Raw genomic sequence first — 17,518 nt, 5'->3', positions numbered from 1 at the left:
GGGATGAGGTAAAATCACCCAAAATTGCACTCACCATTGTACATAGGTACAAATGCCATTGCAAGTATGAGGTTTGTGAGGCCAGGCTATTAAAAGGTGACCATTAGTAACCAGGCCAAATGTTATTTCAAAGCATCCCCTCCTTTCCCTCTCTGAGTTGCTATATATTTACTTTCCAACAGAAGCTAATGAAGAAAAGGAAAAATCTTTGCTCTGCATAGGGAATTAATGCAGCAGGCCTGCAGTGGCTCTTCTGGAGCCTTCCTCATCCACAAAGAAAATCCCGTAAGTCCCCTGTAAATACACACCCTCAGCATTTCTGTTAAATGCATGCTATTTACACAATAGCCCATTACAACAGCCCATCTGTCAACCCTCTTTCATGACCACAGGTGTAGGATGAAAAATTCTTTTCAATGGAGCACTGAGGGTCTTTGGAGGAAAGCTTGTTTGCCACTGTGTAGCTGGGCCTCCCACAGAGCCAAGAGCTGCAACCTTCTGGGGCTTCCATCCATGGCTGGCCTTTAGTCAAAGAGTGCCCAGGGCAAGCCAGAATTTCATGCCTTTCCAAAACGCTAATTGATTGGGGATAAACATTAACCTAGAATTTCAGTCATGCACTCTAATCTTAAGCATGCCGGGCAGATGCCCAGCTAACCCACCCCTCAGGCTTACCCTACTTCAAGGGTCTTTGTATAAGACCCAGGAGGTCATGGAGGTTCAGTTCATTTTATTGTACAGAGGACTACAAAGCATCTAAATGTTTTTATTTTTAAGAGCTTCCCTGCGATTCAGAAACTAATTGTGAAAGCATGGACAGAGACATGGCATGTCCCAAGCTCTTAAGATGGACTTACTGGTTCGGAGATCAGAGCAATGAACCAGCACCTCAGCTCAGACTGCAAACTGAAGCCAGTGATTATTTAGATTACATAAACACTTACAGTGACAGATAATCCACCCATTCCCTGAACTCTAAGAGACATCTTGCCCTTCCAAAAATGTCATCACAGGTTCTCAGCAGATCTGGCAAAGAGTATGGGCCATTCCAATACCACTGGCCAGAGTCCAACACAGAGCATGTAAATCATGGCCTCCCACCCCACCACCAGTGTGGGAATAAAGTTTCTAAGAGGCAGTTAGAAATCAAAGAAAGAATGACAGAGATTTTTGTGACACTCTAAAACTATTTGCTGAGAGTTGTAAGATTGCTAGCCTCCTTTTTTTTTTTTTTTTTTTTTCCCCAGAATGATTCAATTACTCAAGTAGAAAACAAACAAGCCACATTGGCACACAATTCAAGCTAAAAAAAAAAAAAATGCCAGCATGCAGTAACCTGTCCTTAAAGCCAGTTTGCCCCTTGCATTGACTACATGCTACATGGAATATATTTACTGTATTAATTTTTCCATTAACTTTTTCTCTTATTCTGCTCATCTCGACATCTGTTTACAACTCTGCAAAATTCTTTCTCTTTCCTTTTTTATATATTTTTCTTCTTTTATTGGAAATGATTCTTTCTAGGCCAGCTACCCCAACTTTATCCTAACAGAACATGAAACCAGTAGTATTGAAATTAAACTTTCGAACCCAAAGTGTTTGAGTTGGTTCAAACTCAAGTAAAACCACCCAGAGACCAAAGTTCCTCCTTATGTTGAAAGAAGAAATTGTAAGATAAGACATGGAAGAAGTGATGCAGATAAACCTCTAATTCTCTGAAGCATCACCAGATGAGGATGTGTCCACACTTTCCAGTGCAATGCTACAACTTGGTCTGTTGCCCAAATCCACTTCAAGCAAAAGCACCCTGACACCACCATCTTAGCTCAGGTCCTGGAGGCAGAAGATTTACATTTTCTTAGCACAGGACCCCAACTAAATTAACTCTGCCCCTCAGCATGGCTAATTACAAAAGGAACTACTCTGTCCTGAAGCCAGATGAGAAACTGGCTTGGGAATATCTATAGTATGTTTTATGGTACAATATAGACATGCCAAATCAAAGCTACTTTTCAGTACAATCTTTCCTGTGAATGCTACTCCCACAAATGTCAGTCAGAATCATATTTCTGACACAAAATGCCCAATGACAGCAACTGCGAAGTGTTTGGGAGTGTGCTGCCTTCCAAATTTTAAGTTTTGTATGCATTTAAGATGTATAGCTGTCAAAAATAGAAGTTCTTCCATTATTCTTTGTCCTTTCAATCTTTTATTTTACAACTAGGCATCTTCTCTCCCATCTGCCTTCTTTCCCACAGATAGTCAAGTCTTCTGCCTGTGGTGCATAAATGCAAAGTAATGGGTTATGTAGGCAGGGATGGGGGGATCATAAGACAACAAAATATAGTAAATTCTATGAAAAATGCGCATATCTAGAATACTCAGTTCTGACAACCTAACTGTCCCATTGAAGTCGTAATTGCCCCATCAATGGCCTATTTCAAACTCCAGAAGTGTTGAGGTCTGAGCTGTGGGAGAGAAAAGTGTATATGTATATATATATATGTATATATATGTGTATATACACACTTTATATACATATATATTGTGTGTGTATATATCTATATATATGTATATATATGTATATATATGTCCTGGGTATTTCCTATACTCTTGACTATAGGTCAGTTCTAAACATCTATACAATTTTCTCTGGGTGCTGCCCAGATTAAGCGTGTGAAAAGTGGTACAGAACACTATAATTCTTTTATTCTAGGTCTGCAGTGTCTGCCTGTCTTATTTGTAGCTGATGGCTAAATTTCTATCTGATACAATTGCTGAAATAGCCTTGAAATGGGAACTGCCTGTAACTGATGTAGTGATGTCTATGAGCATTTGCAGAATCTAAATGATGAGCTCCAAACACTGGCCTCTGCTGGAGTTACACATCCAGTTCTGTTTCTCCCTGTTCCAAAAAGACATATTCAAACTAGTGCAGGCCAGGAAAATCACTCCCAGTTTGATATGGGGAATAGCTTTTATATTAGGAAAGGAGACGGGGAACAAGATTACGTAAGAGGATAGAGATTTAAGCTGTCCTTAGAGAATACTAGCCAGATCACAGCACTCTACTCCCATGACACAGCTGGGTCACATTTGACCCATTCCGAGCATGGCAAGAGTGGTTTGTCTGTATCTACACACTTGTGGTAGGTTTAGCCTACGAAGACAGAAGGTGTGTTTACACCAGTGTTTTGATTCAGATCAAGAGTATGCTTTTGAAGTAGATCTCCTGATCTGTTTGCTTCACTTTGCAGAATGTTTCTAGGGGGCACCCTCTGGATTCCTTTCAGATTAAATTTATCTAGCATGTGATAAAAATTCACCTTGTGATCTCCAGCCACTGTTAGGGGTTCAATCCATGGGATCAGGCTCAGCCAAGCAGAGTAGGTAAAATCCCCAAAACGTTTGTAATGTGGATGTGGATTCTTCAGCAACAAGTATCATTCTACAGATTTGGTCATACTATGCCATGCCTCTATGTAGACATAGCCAAATAATATGTCTACTTACTCAGAAGCAAACCAAGAGAGTCCATGCTTAGCACCACCCAGATAGATTGTTTCAAAAGCTGCTTGTTTAAAATTAGCCCAAGCATTTTCACGCTGCTCTAAGTTAACAACAGTGACTGCAGAGAAGAAATTAAAAAGAGCCATTAGAGTGATGAAGTCTTGGATCATTCTTTCAGCAAGACCATAAAAAAGTAAAAAAATTTTTTTAAGTTTTAACTTTTTTGAAAGAATTACACAACCTGACTACCTATGTTAAACAGGGGATGGGGAAGACTTTGTCATCCCAAGAGTTTCACCCACCTCTGCCTACTCATAAGGTATCATGTGTTACATTTATTTCAATATGGGTTGGCTAAGAACTAGAAAACAGTACTTTGAATAACAATGAAGCAAGAAAGTAATGATTTGAAAGAGAACTTTACTTCTTCCCCCTCCCTGTAGTAAACATCAAGGAGCCAAGGCAAGGTCTGTAGCACTGAGCAGGGAACACTTGAGTCAAAAAAGCGTCCCCCTCCCCCCCCCCCAACATCACATCTGACTAAAGCAAGCCAACCTTGGGAAACACAAGAAATGCATCTTTGTTCTTAAACCTGAACTAGATTCAGGGAATCATGACAATTTAATTTAAAGAGGGTAGATTTAGATTGGATATTAGGAAGAAATTCTTTATTATGTGGCTGATGAGGTACTGGGACAGGTTGCCCATAGAAGCTGTGGATGCCCCATCCCTGGAAGTGTTCAGGGCCAGGTTGGATGGGACTTTGGGCAACCTGTGCTAGTGGGAGGTGTCTCTGCCCATGGCAGAGGGGCTAGAATTAGATGATCACCAAGGTCCCTTCCAACACAAACAAGTCTATGATTCTATGGTTCTAACCCAGAAGAAGTATAGGATTATATGTGGAATAACTTTGCAATATAGATAGATATTTGCAATATAGATTATCTCTGCAATATAGAATGGGTTGCCCAGGGCGGTGGTGGAGTCACCGTCCCTAGGGGTGTTTAAGGAAAGGTTGGATGTGGTGCTTAGGGACATGGTTTAGTGGGTGACATTGGTGGTAGGGGGATGATTGGACCAGATGAACTTGGAGGTCTTTTCCAGCCTTAATGATTCTATGATAGATAAACATTTGCACGCATAGATGGACCCTCTTTCACAGACAATGGGTTTACTTCCTTTTTCAGTCAGTAGAGAAGCTTTGGGGAGTTTCTTATGACTCCTTAATTCTTTGTCAGGCTTACAAACAAAATTAGAGTAACTTGAAGGTGGTTGTAAATTTTACAGACTTTTTCCCGGGGGATTGTGTCTTTTGTGGCCTGTCAGAATGTACTCAGCTCCAGCACTTCTGCAATCATTGGAGCACACACAGCCTAGCTGGCACACACACAGTCTAACCCAGCAAGACCATCAATATTTGGGCTCAGTCCTTTGACCATAACAGATCTTTACATTTCTCAGGCATATGCCCCATGCTATGGCCTAAGCAAAGAATATCTGGAGCTGTAATTAGTGTCTGTCAGGGACTGATGTAGCAGAAACACATCTCTTGCATTTCCTAAGGCTAATATGGCAAGAATTAGATTCTGGCCCTTTCACTGTTTACTTTAAAAGTTTTGTTAGATTATACTTGCTATACGGTGAATTTTGCAGAAAAGTCTGAGTATGTAGAAATCTCTGAATGGTCAGGAATGGAAAAATCTCTGAGGTACACAGAAGATGAGTGGTTTTGTGATTTGTAAGCAGGGCAAAGAGTTTGGGAATTCTGGGCTTCTCATCTGTTCAGGGTTTCCTCTGAGTCCCTGGGAATGTCACTTGAACTTCTGTGCCTCAGAACCCGCATCTCTGAAATGGAGATCATGAAACTACTGACATGATCTGATAATGTCTGTAAAGTCACTTCACATCCTCCAGTGTCAGGATTCTACAGGTCCTAACAATCATTAGTGTGGGCTGAGAGATATACAAAGTGAATAGATAGAGTTCCACTCTAAAAGTTATTTAAGGAAAGTGTGGGTGTAAGACCAATATAAGTCATATTGAAGAAACACACTTTCTTTGTTTTATTATTAATTTCTTACTTGGCATTCAAAACATTGAGAGACTAATGAATGTTAACACTTGTGTATGTTTTTTTCTGTTACTGAGGATGCAGTAGTTCGTAAAAGTTGGACAAGTTTTTAAGGAACAAAGTAGAAAGACATAAACTTAAGAAATTTGAGCAAAAAATAATACCCTCTTAAGGGAGAAACTTTGTTTTTGTCTTTCTGGCTCTACTTGTGACAAATTTAAAATAGCATGACAACTAATTTTTCAACAATGAGGAACTCCAAAAATTTCAGTGTGATTGTTACTTAATTCTGCACTTTTTTTTTTTTAATAGTGTTGTTTTGAATGACTTTCTTAAAGTGAATGACATTAAATCATGTATCAGTAACAACCTTATGGAATTACATCAGGCACCATGTGTTGGCTCTGCCTGCTGTGTCTGCCCGTCTCTTTTAGTGCCACAGCTGTTTAGTGCTTGTTCATAATCAGAATGTCTATACGATTCCAACAAGAAGTAGTAAATCAAGTATCATAATCAGAGTTATCTTGAAAGCCCCGCAGCAGTCACCAAACCCTCTGAATGCTCTGCTACCTGACATTTATCCTACATATATGAAGGTCAAAGGCTGACATTAGGTCAAATGAGGGATGTTCAGATTGTGTCAAAACTAGAGTGGGTCTGGAGAGATCTGGGACTGAAACCATGATTCAGTTGGTTCCAGGATCAGTATTTTGGGACAACCCCATAAAACATTCTAGGTAAATTTTAGTTCTGTATAGATATAATCTGTACAAGCAACAGAATGAGGAGAATTTAAGCTAACAAATAGATATGCAAATATAACTGTCATTACATATGCACTTTAAGGCAGAATCAGTCAGAACTCATGCCAAGGAAAGTGATCTTGCACCTACCACTGCAGGCTGCTTGTTCATGCCTTTATGTCACCATTTCTTTGATTAAGTTCATAAGAGAGTTCATATGAATGGTTTTGCCAGCATAACAGAAAGAGCAGTGGGAGGATAGTGATGAACAGCAGAAGTAGAAGGGTGCTGGAACTTCTTAAGTGACACCAGTAACTCATGTTGCTGTAAAAGTGCAGCTTATGCCTGCAACAGAAAAAACAATAAATCTGTTTTCAAGAGGGGGTAATTTGTGTGACTTGTATGACTACAAGACTCGTCTCCTTATCTGTTCAAGTTTGTGACCATGGGAAAATCAGCAATGGGCTTCCAACAGCCTGATGACTTGACACTGACTTATAGTTTTTGAAGTGATTTTCATATGGGCTTTTCTTCTTGAAAAGAAATGGAGGAAAGATAGATTTGCTTTCACATTTTTGAGATCAGAGGAGGTTTCAGCTGTACTGCCCCTGTAGAAACCTCACGTGAGATTTCTGAGACAATGTCAGTTTTGCATTTCAGATGTTCTTGTAAGAATTTCAGCTATTCTTTATAGCATTTAATTTTGATCTGAGAAATTGGATCTTTCTGGCTTGAATTCAGTCCAAAGCCACAGGGAAAGCTGAGGTCTAGAACTTGGGCAAAAATCCCACTAAAAAGACACAAGAACCACTGCTGAGGAAATTCTTATACAAATCACATTCAGTTACACCTCAGTAAAATGCGAGATCAAGTGCCTGCCAGTCACCATGCAAGTTAGATTCAAAACAATACTGTGGTCACTGGCACACTTTGAGTCGCTATTGTTCCTCATAAGAACAAACTAGGGAAGAATGTGCAAACCAATCAAGGCCCACACACTGGGAGCAAAGCCTGCACATTCAGTTCCCAAAACACACACTGGCAAACAGACCTCTTCAATTTCCACAGCAGTGCTTAAGCTGTTCTGCTTTGACTCAGGTGCCAGACCCATCTGGACAGCCATCTACCATCATTTCTGCTCAGCACCTGCATGGCATACAGGGGCAGAGGGGGTTTAGTTCCCATCTGATCCTGACACTACAGAATGTGGCTGACCAGTCACAAGACCTGAAGCCCTACAGCTCACTCACAGAAAGTCCCACAGATCTCTGTCTTAAATGCCTTGTCTCATTAACATGTCTGCAATGGGCACTGAGTGTTGCCCAAAATAAAGCAATGCGGGCAAGACTGAGCCAAGGAGATATTCATGGAGAACCAGCAAAATTTCTGAAAAAGTACAGACTCTTACTTCCCTGCTTGCCATGAGGCTGTGAAAGGGACACTGACCACCCCAGGCACAGTCAGTGCTTAGGATGTCCCTTGAGCACCTTTGTGCAGCTCCCATAGCTGTCTTACCTCTTCTTTCATTTTACAAAGACATTCGATATAACTGTTGTCCATGCCAATGCATTTTCCTCCTTTTGTTAGTGACACGTGAAATCGCCTCAAAGGTTTTGAGAGTATTCATTCAGGATTTATGAATGGGCTTTAAAGCAGAAAACCTGCTGTTGAATATCCATGCTCTGTCACACTTTGAAAACCAGTTGCTTAGATGGTTAAAATATAACTTCTGTGAGATGGGTTTCCTCCCACTTGGGCAATTACTAAAAAAAGACTTCGCAGACTGGGACGTCTCACAACAGAGCCCTTCTTCCTGCTTCTCTGCCTATGGCTTCATAAATCTCTGCTTGTGACATCATAATCTGTTGCTGTGGGAATCCTGCTGGTATCACAAACAGGGGATTACGACCTCAAAGTGGGAGCAAACAGAAAGAAGAGATTGGTTCCGTGAGAAACAAAACATCATCAGGGAAGATAAATAGATCATCCTCCCAGACCTTTCAAGATCAGGTCCTGGAAACCTGAGATCAGATTCCAGATTGCCGTGTCATAGTAACCTTATGGACAGTGTAAAGGACTTGCTAAAGACTCCCTTCACATTCCCCTACAAAAAGCTGGATAAGGATGCAAGGTAGATAGGCATATAGAACAAGCTCTTAGGCAAAGAATAGAAAAAGATCTGTTTTTTAATGATAGGGTAAATACATTCCTACTACATAGGATAAAGTAGCTATATTCAAATATCTGTGTAAACTGAGTTTATACAAAGAAAGTTCCATTCAACCTCAATCTCCTGCTCATTTAATGACTTTTTTCCTTGCACACTCATCTTTAAAAAAGAGCATGCATGAGGTTTTGGTGGTACCACTGTGGAGATCTGTGGGTAGGGTCCCTAATGGGAACAACTGCAAAAGGCACCCTGTGCAGGGTGCTTACATCTGAGTAGCTCGGGGACACAGCGGGTCACAGGCAGGCAGTAGCAGTATCGTGCTCCTTATGCTTGCTTCGGTAAGAGGGAGGAGAGTGCCTGAGGACATTCAGCGCACCCACGCTAGGGCTGACAGAGATCCCCAAGAGTCTCTGCAGCCTTGGAGCCAAGGTCAGGGCTCACAGGAGCACTGCAGCTGGGAAAGAACACGGGGTTTGGTGCTGTCCTTCAGCCTTTCCACACAGGGCTCCTCCGGTGTTTATCCTTTATTACTAATCTATTCAAAAAGAATACGAAGGAAATGCAAGATCAGTAAAGGCATATGCAAATATAACTTTTTTCTTGTAGGTCATTGCCATAGAAACTATTGCTACAGGATCTAGAGAGACATGGCTGGATCATCAGGGCACAGAAATGAGGGTCTCAGGCTCTTGGGTCCAGTACCATTAACACTTATGATGGTTTGCCCCATTTTCAGACAAATTATTTATATTCCTTTCCTTAGTATTTATATCTGCTAAGTGAGAATAAAAATCCCAGTCCATCTCACTGGAGTATTAATAGAAAAACTCATTTTGTGTGGGTAGGCAGCTAGACACGGCAACCCAAGTGCCTTCTTGAGCGACTTTTAAGTGAGGATCAACCTCTGTTACTGACTCAGGCCTAGGGAGTCCTCGCATCCCACCATCCCAAAGACCCTGTTTGTGTCTCGGGATAATAACTGAGTGTCACCCAGCTGGCACTTACTCTTCACCAAGCAATGAATGTGCCTACAGTCACTGCAATATTCTGTGTTGTATCTTATGTGCAATGCTCCTGCACCATGGGAGGCACATGGAGGTCCCTGGAATGGCTCTTGCATGATGCCCAAGTCAGCATCATTCTCGTTCCTCTGGGTAGGTACTGAAGAACTCCACTTTAACTTTGTTTCATTACAGTTGCTTCCCAAATTTTCCTGGGCAGACAAAGATACAGGTAATGTGGCAGACTGTATTACATCTTGAGAGAGTACTGGAGTGGAGGGTACTTTGGAAGACTGCAATAGTTGTTGAAAGCTATTTGCTGTCTGGTTTCTAGGAGACAGCATGACTCATTGCATCTTTCCTTGTAGTCTGCACCTCTCAACCATTTATCAACTAACACACTTGATCAAGACTGATAAAAAATCTTTTAGAAAAATTATAGAGAGCTTCACTATAGAATGGGGACATTAAAGTGTGGAAATAAAATGATTGCTGAAGATAAGGTCTGCTCCACCAGCATTGAAGAATGTAGGCTCACATTCATCCCGAGGGATTTATTAGTGGAACTCCCACTAGTGCAAGTAATAAATGCGTGCATAAATCCCTTTGTATCTTGACAATTTTCCCTTAAACATGCTTTCACTGAACTTCCTAGTCAGCAGTCTTTCTGTGTGTGGGGTGTGTTTATGTCTTTGAATTACTATTGCCATTATTTAATTCAGCGCTGTCTAAATATATTGAAATTAGAAAAGAGCCTTAATTTTAGTTGAAAAGTATCATTTACATATGCACACCTTTATAATGACAATAAATAACAGTAATAGCAATAAAAACAGTAATGGTCCAGAACATGATTTCAGAACTGCAAAAAAAGCAGATGTGGATTTGGTGCAGTAATCATAAATAAGTAATAGGTTGCAATTAACACATTGCATTTCAAGCTTTGAAAGGAAAATGACACTAGTGTGATAAGGCTGTTTACTGCAGATCGTTTAGAATAGAGGTGTAAATGGCATATATGACATTTCACAACTGTATATGCCCAGAGATTAGAATGCAGGAAGGAAGGCAGAGACATCACATATAGATTTCAAAGGAAAGTTCAGCTATTGCTGTAGAATGTAAAGATTAGGTCTTATAAAAACAGCATTCTGAATGCCTTTTCTGACAAGCAAGAAAATGTCAAAAATTTGATTCATCAGATGTTATCTTCACTATACATGAAAAATATTCTAAGACCTGACAAAGCTCAGAAAGCAGAAAGTAAAATAAAATAAAATAACATAACATAACATAACATAAAATAAAAAGACAACTTTGCTGCCAAGACAGAAAAAATAAATAAAAATGACCACTGAAAATGAGAAAAGTCCTTTTTATGCAAATATAGGCTTCCATTTGGAGGTTCATGTGGTGAAATACTCCATTCATGGAATATTTTAAAAGGCAGAGCTGAAAAGTATGGGTGACATTTTCCTAAGTGTGTACCTGCTTTAAAACTGTAAACCCCATTTTTACTTGGTTTAGACATCTGTAAGTGACATGTTCAGGATGGAGACCCTAAATGTCATGGATGTGCACCAGAGGATGCAGTTTCAGATCATCCAGACCTACTCCTGAACCTAGGAGGAAACCAGGTGAGGGGAGTTGTATGAATGAAAAAAATGAAGACCCAAACTCTGGCTGAGGTCCCTCTCTTGTGCCGCCCACCTCACCATGAGTGCCGGGGCAGCTGCTCCCCGTGTAAACCAGGGCTTGATGCTGACGCGTTGCTAAGCCTACTGGAACCAGAGATGGCTTCCTCCTGGCCACAGGCTCCATGGTGCCACGGGTGGGCAGTCGGCAGAGAAAGGGGGCAGCCGTCCGTGCAGGGCAGCCTGGTGGAACAGCCGGGGGCAGCGGCAGCCTGGTGCCCCCCTGCCCTCCGCGCTTGGACCTGCCGCTCTGTGACTCATGGTGAAGCTTGGCCTTCTTTCCCAAGCATGTTTTCCTTTCACTACAAAGGCTGGATAATGAAATACTTCATCCAGCTGAAAACTTTACAGTGTTGTTTCAGTAAAATTTCCACCCGCATGCCCACAGAGTGTACACCACACTAATTTTAAAATGTGTTAATTTAACCAGCAAAATGACTATTTCAACTAAATGTGCAGCCTGCCTCCTAGATGGACGTGCCACTCTACTGATACGTGTTAGGATTACCTTGGATATTTCCAATTTAAATCATTAAAAATTAATACATGACCCATTTTGCTGGACAGAGCTTCAATTCCTGTGCATATCTATTAAAACTATATTTATTTATTTATTTATTTTTGCTACAGCATGAAGCATGCAGCATACAGACACATTTACTTGGGGGGTGTGGGGAAGGCTGGTGGCTGGGTGATCTGTTCTCCACTAGCATGTGGGAGAAGCAGGTTCTCTTCCAATCCTCTTGTTCCCCAGGCTGTCATGGGCACCGAGTGCTGCAGAGATAGCAGCAGCAGCTTCTCCAGCTGATTAACCAGAGACAGTGACAGACTTTAGCAGGAGTGCTACCCAGCACTCCAGAGCCAGAAGAATAGTTGCCTCAAAATAGAAGCAGATGGGGCTGTGCAAAATGATGGGACTTTGGAATTCAAAAAAAAAAAAAAAAAAAGTGTGTTAGTGGGGAGGGAAAGAGGGAATTGTATATCTCATTTTAAAAGGAATATGTACACGCTGTCTCTCGCTATCTTTTCCAGTAGGAAGATAAGGAGGTCAGGCTGTGCTAAAACATAATGAGCTGTGGTAAACTGTGATTTAAAAATATGTTGAAATCTTTAGTAATAACAGTAGAAGATATTTGTGAAAGTACTATATTATAGATCATTTATATAGGCATAGTTATCCTGATAAAAAATCTAAATGGGAACAAATATTTTTTCTGTCATATTTTGGACAAGCTAAATGGACTGTATGAAAAATAAGGAAATGCCTTATTTCACAAATCATTTTTGAGTATGGAGCTGGATTTGAAATTACTCACTGAGATTTCCTGAGTTTTCTGGTGTAAAGACTGAGCTCTGAAGTCAGTAGTCCTGAGTCTCCAGCAGCTTTTACACCAGGGTAACACCTTACATCTCAGTGAAATTGCCCATGATCTGTGCTCTGGCAACTGAAAAGAGAATTTTCCTCAAAGGAGGGTTTCCCATTCACTGTAGACAAAAATAAGGATTGGACTTTAATTTATTGATATGATCCCAATATGACAAATATATATCTTAAGGGCACGTTGCAGGGTTTTAGGACTGTTTTATACTGTGCTGACATGGAACTTATTTCTTCCCACGCTATATCACAGGTGTGCTGTAGTACTCTCCAAAATACTGAAAATTATGTTTACTGTAGGATTCAGCTCATCTTTGGTTAAAAACCTCGAGAAGTTCACACTAGAAAATGAGACTGGACCCGCTCTCTGACTCTGAGCTAACTTTCTCAGATCCATACAATTCTCTCAGTCCCCAAAGCAGACTAACTACATTAATTCACTTACTGAGAATGTGTCAGGCCCACGCTGAGCCCTGAGCTGTGTGTGGGCACTGTCTGGGAGAGCGTTGGGATGTCACTGACGGTGCTCACAATCTGACCATATGGATGGTCATGTGCCGGTGTGCAGGGCTTTGTGATCGCCTGGCTCCGCTGAGTAGTATAAAAATAGTCTGAGTGTCTAAGTCCCTCTTCTCTCTCTTCAACACCCTTCTCAGATAAATCAACATCTAGAGATGCCCATTTCTCCCAATTGAGTCTAGAAGTCGTCTATGGAGACTAACTCACACCTAGACTTTACCTTTCTCATGCCTAATGTGAAGTGTCTGCTAGCCAGAATGTTTCAGGGACACCAGATACATCAATGAAGAAAGAAAAAGGAGGGCAGATTTCTTGCTGTGTGTGTCTGGATTTAGTATCTGGTAAAGTTGATTCTTTGTGTAAAGAAATAAAGAGTGAAAATAAGGCAGTCTGTGCCACATGTAGATCAATGCAGAAGCAAGCACTCACTGAGCCAGGCAAGATGCTGACACCATGCCTTTTGCCTCTCTGCTCTGTAAGCAATATAAACAGTAATAGACATTGTATCATTTTAAATTGCTTCGGCATTGTAATGCTGATTTTAGACTTGGTTTGAGCCTCCTAGCTACTGTGGAGCAGAGAATATTTACTCTCATCTTAGAAGATCTTACCTGGCGAGACAGAATGAGCAGCAGTCAATACCATTAGGGTGAACGAGGCCCTTCTGCACTCCCGGCAATTCTTCAGGGCATCATCCCTGCAGAGCTCTGGAGAATCTCAGAATCAACTGGAAAAACAGAGTAATGGGCATGTCAGCGCAGACTGATTAATCATCAGTCAAGTCAGAGTTTGGGGGACACACGTACACTTATCCTAATGTAAGGAGAGTAAGCCCCCACTTACTGCTCCTGTTACCTAATGCCCGACATAGCCTCAGTACTCACTTAAGCCTGGCAGAGACCCAGGGAGAGATGCTGATACTCAAAGCTGCAGTTGCTGATTCTTAGAGTGTCCCTTGATGCATCTGATTAAAGCAAATGATCGATACTAAACTTTGAGAAAAACTAGTGTGGGGATGTTACAGATGACAGCCCATGAATAAATAACTCTGATAATGGCATTTGTCTTACTATAAAGCTCATTCATAATTTAGCAAGAATAATGCCCATTAAAGAACACCTAGAATGATCACTGCCAAAATAAAGACCTATTTGGTTTCTATCTTCTGGGAACTCTCTCATAATCAGCTCAGTATGGAAAAGTGGCTACAAACTCTATATAGTGATTATAAAAGTAACTACTTTCCATTTTACCTCCTCATTTAGTCTTTCTTCAGCACTTTTTGGATGTCTGCTTTTGCTATATGTCCTTTAACTTCGGGGAAAAAAAAAAAAAAAAAAAAAAAAGTCCCATCTCTATCTCTGTTTCTTAAAAAAAATAAAAAATAAAAGAAATAAAAAATAAAAAAAATAAAAAATAAAAGGAACGATTTGACCCAGTCTCCACTGAAGCCATCAGAAACTGATTTAGGTTCCAAAGTTAATACCATGGGAATCTTAAAGTAAATATTGCTCTTTATTAAGCAAATCAGTGTTGCTGTATGCTAAATTTAGAGGAAGAAATAACCCAGTTATGTCAGAGAAGTTATATACTTTAATAAAATGGAGCTTGAATATTCATACTGTACAGTTATGTAACGCCTATAAAACGTTTCCTGCCCCTCCACCAGAAAAACAGTTTGCAGATGTGTTTTAATCTCGAAATACTGTCTGTCTAAGGCAAGGGGAGAACGGCAATACCAGAACCTTGCTCTAACAAAATACAAGTGTTTTGTATTTTCACATAAGGGTTGTGCATATGCACTGGCACATCTGTTCACTATGCAGTCCCACAGCCTGGAATGGATAACACTGACTTCAGGGATTAATGCCAGCCTCACTCGAATAACAAACACTTGTACTCTAACAGCCTTTGCAGCGCTAAAGCAGGATATGTTTCTGTGGACATCATGTCAAAATGCAGAGTACCAGCTGATCCTGCCCTCACCAGGTGATCACCTGTTTCTATTTAACATCTTCTATTTAACAAGTATAGTATAATGGTGATGGAGCCAAAGAGTTTCAAAAGCATCCTGGAACAATACTCCATGTGGAAAATTACGGTGTCCCATAGTGTTTCGCATCTACCTCGACTATATTAAACACTACATAAAACAATCCAAATTCCAGACGTTCTCTCTAGATATTGTAAGTATTTATGAGATCAAAAACATGCCAGAGCTTTAAATCCGTGATTCTGTATAGAAATTTTGGTTTTCGTGCAATACTAAGCTTTCAGCACACTTCTCTCCTTCCCTGAACATGGCACAGCTACAACCCGGAATATGACCACAAATGTCACCACTGTCTCTTCTTTTGAGTCAAAATACAGAAAAGGAGGAGGGTGTATAACTGTGTGCTCCATAGCTCTGCTTTCTGAGATCAAATAGTTCAGAGGACCACTACTGAAATCCGGTCACTGCTACAGATCATCTCATCTGATGCCTCTGCACACAGTCCCTGGCAGTGCCTCTTCTGCCTCTTGTGCATAAGGATCAACACCAGGAAACAGTCATTGCTAACTGGCATTGTTTTAGCAGTCACATAAGTAAGAGAAACAGTTTCACAGGCCTGAAGGAAAAGGCCAGGGAGACTTGTAAGAGGGCAGGGATGGTGGATCAGCTCCCCGCAGTCCCACCAACCACAGTGTTTACTGAGATCTCAAACAATGCCCAGGGTTTGCACTGCTATCCCCTTGTACCACCATCCCCTGCATTACTGAGGTTTCACTCTCTCTTTCCAGGCTGTTTCAGCCCCTTTTACATGCTTAGGTCTGTAGGAATACAGAGAGTAGGGTGCTGAGGTATCAGGGCAGATGGATGCAGCAAAGCAGGAGACAGGGCAGGGGAAAAAATCCGGAAGGAAAAGTGCTCTTGTGGTTCTGCCCCCTGGGCAGAGGTATTGCAGAACAGAAAAACACCCTGCACAATATGAGGGGAACCATTGCAGGACAACTGCACAGCGTGCGTGCACACAAACACACACAAACACATACAGACACACAGACACACACACCGACAGACACACAAGTAGGTATTCTGGAGAAAATGAGATTGGAGCACCTTGAGCTCAGTTCCACCGCAGACCAAAGGGCTATGCCATGTGGTCAGTTTTCTGGTGGTTTTTCTTTTTCCCAGGGGCAGATGGGGTTTTCCTGGAATAATACACATACACCTCCATGCCCTGAATTACACTTTCCTTTTGTGGCTGTCCAGAGTGAATTGTGGAGAAGCAAAGCACACTAATGCAGAAAGCTCACTCTGTGTACACTATAGGAGGTGCACTGGGGAGATTCTACTCTCCAAGGACAGCAGCCCTACACATTTAATGAACATTGTTACTTCCTATTATTTACTGCAAGAGAAAGTTGAGACAGATGATTCACTAAGGACATCTGCATAATTGGGGTCCATCATTTCCTACAGAGAGGAACATCACAGACAAAGCAGACAATCCCGCCCCCCACACCCCCACACCCCTTCATCAATTCTCCTCAAGTAATTGTTACCTCCTCCACCTCTCAGAGGACTGAAGGCACAGTTATACCAAAGAAACCTTCACCAGGATAACTGCTTCCTGCAACTACCACGTTTACCGCAGCTTTCTAATGCTGAATAACTTCTGTTTAGGAAATGTTCTGATCCATTCACTTTATAAACCATGCACTAACCTAAAACCGAATTTTGGCCTGGCAGCTCAGGAACAGAACAGCAATCCACTGAAGCCTGGTCTGCGTCAGGATCTGCCAGGTGCCACAGGCATAGTGCAGACTGTCATAGGATCAGTCCTGGAGAGCAGCATCATGAGTTACTGCTTCAGCCAACTTCATATTTTGCTCTACTTCTTTCCCAGCAGACCGGGTGACTGCTGTGCATGACTCACGTAGAAGGGTTTCTCCAACCTGTGGTCACCCAGAGGGAAAGAGGGCATGAAAGAGGATGTTGAACAGTTCAAAATGGGGAGGGGAACATCGGGAAATTACAGAATAACAGCATGCTTGAGGTTAGAAGGGACCTTTGGAGGCCATCTGGTCCAAACCCCTGTTCAAGAAAAGCCACCTGGAGCAGGTTGCCCATGGCTGTGTCCAGATGGCTCCACAACCTCTCTGGGCAACGTGCTCCATCATCTGCACTGTAAAGAAATGTTTCTTGATATTTAGATGGAATGGAATGGAATGGAATGGAATGGAATGGAATGGAATAGAATAGAATGGTTCAGTTGGAAGGGGCCTTCAAAGATCATCTAGTCCAACTTCCTGACCACTCTAAACAAAAGTTATGCATATTACTGAAGGCATCATCCAACAGCCTCTTGAACTCTGACAGACATGAGACATCGACCACCTCACTAGGAAGCCTGTTCCAGTGTTTGCCCACCCTCCCAGTAAAGACTTT

Source organism: Anser anser, assembly GCF_964211835.1.
Source record: "Anser anser genome assembly, chromosome: 2".
Lineage (NCBI taxonomy): Eukaryota > Metazoa > Chordata > Aves > Anseriformes > Anatidae > Anser > Anser anser.
This window is presented reverse-complemented; position numbering follows the sequence as displayed.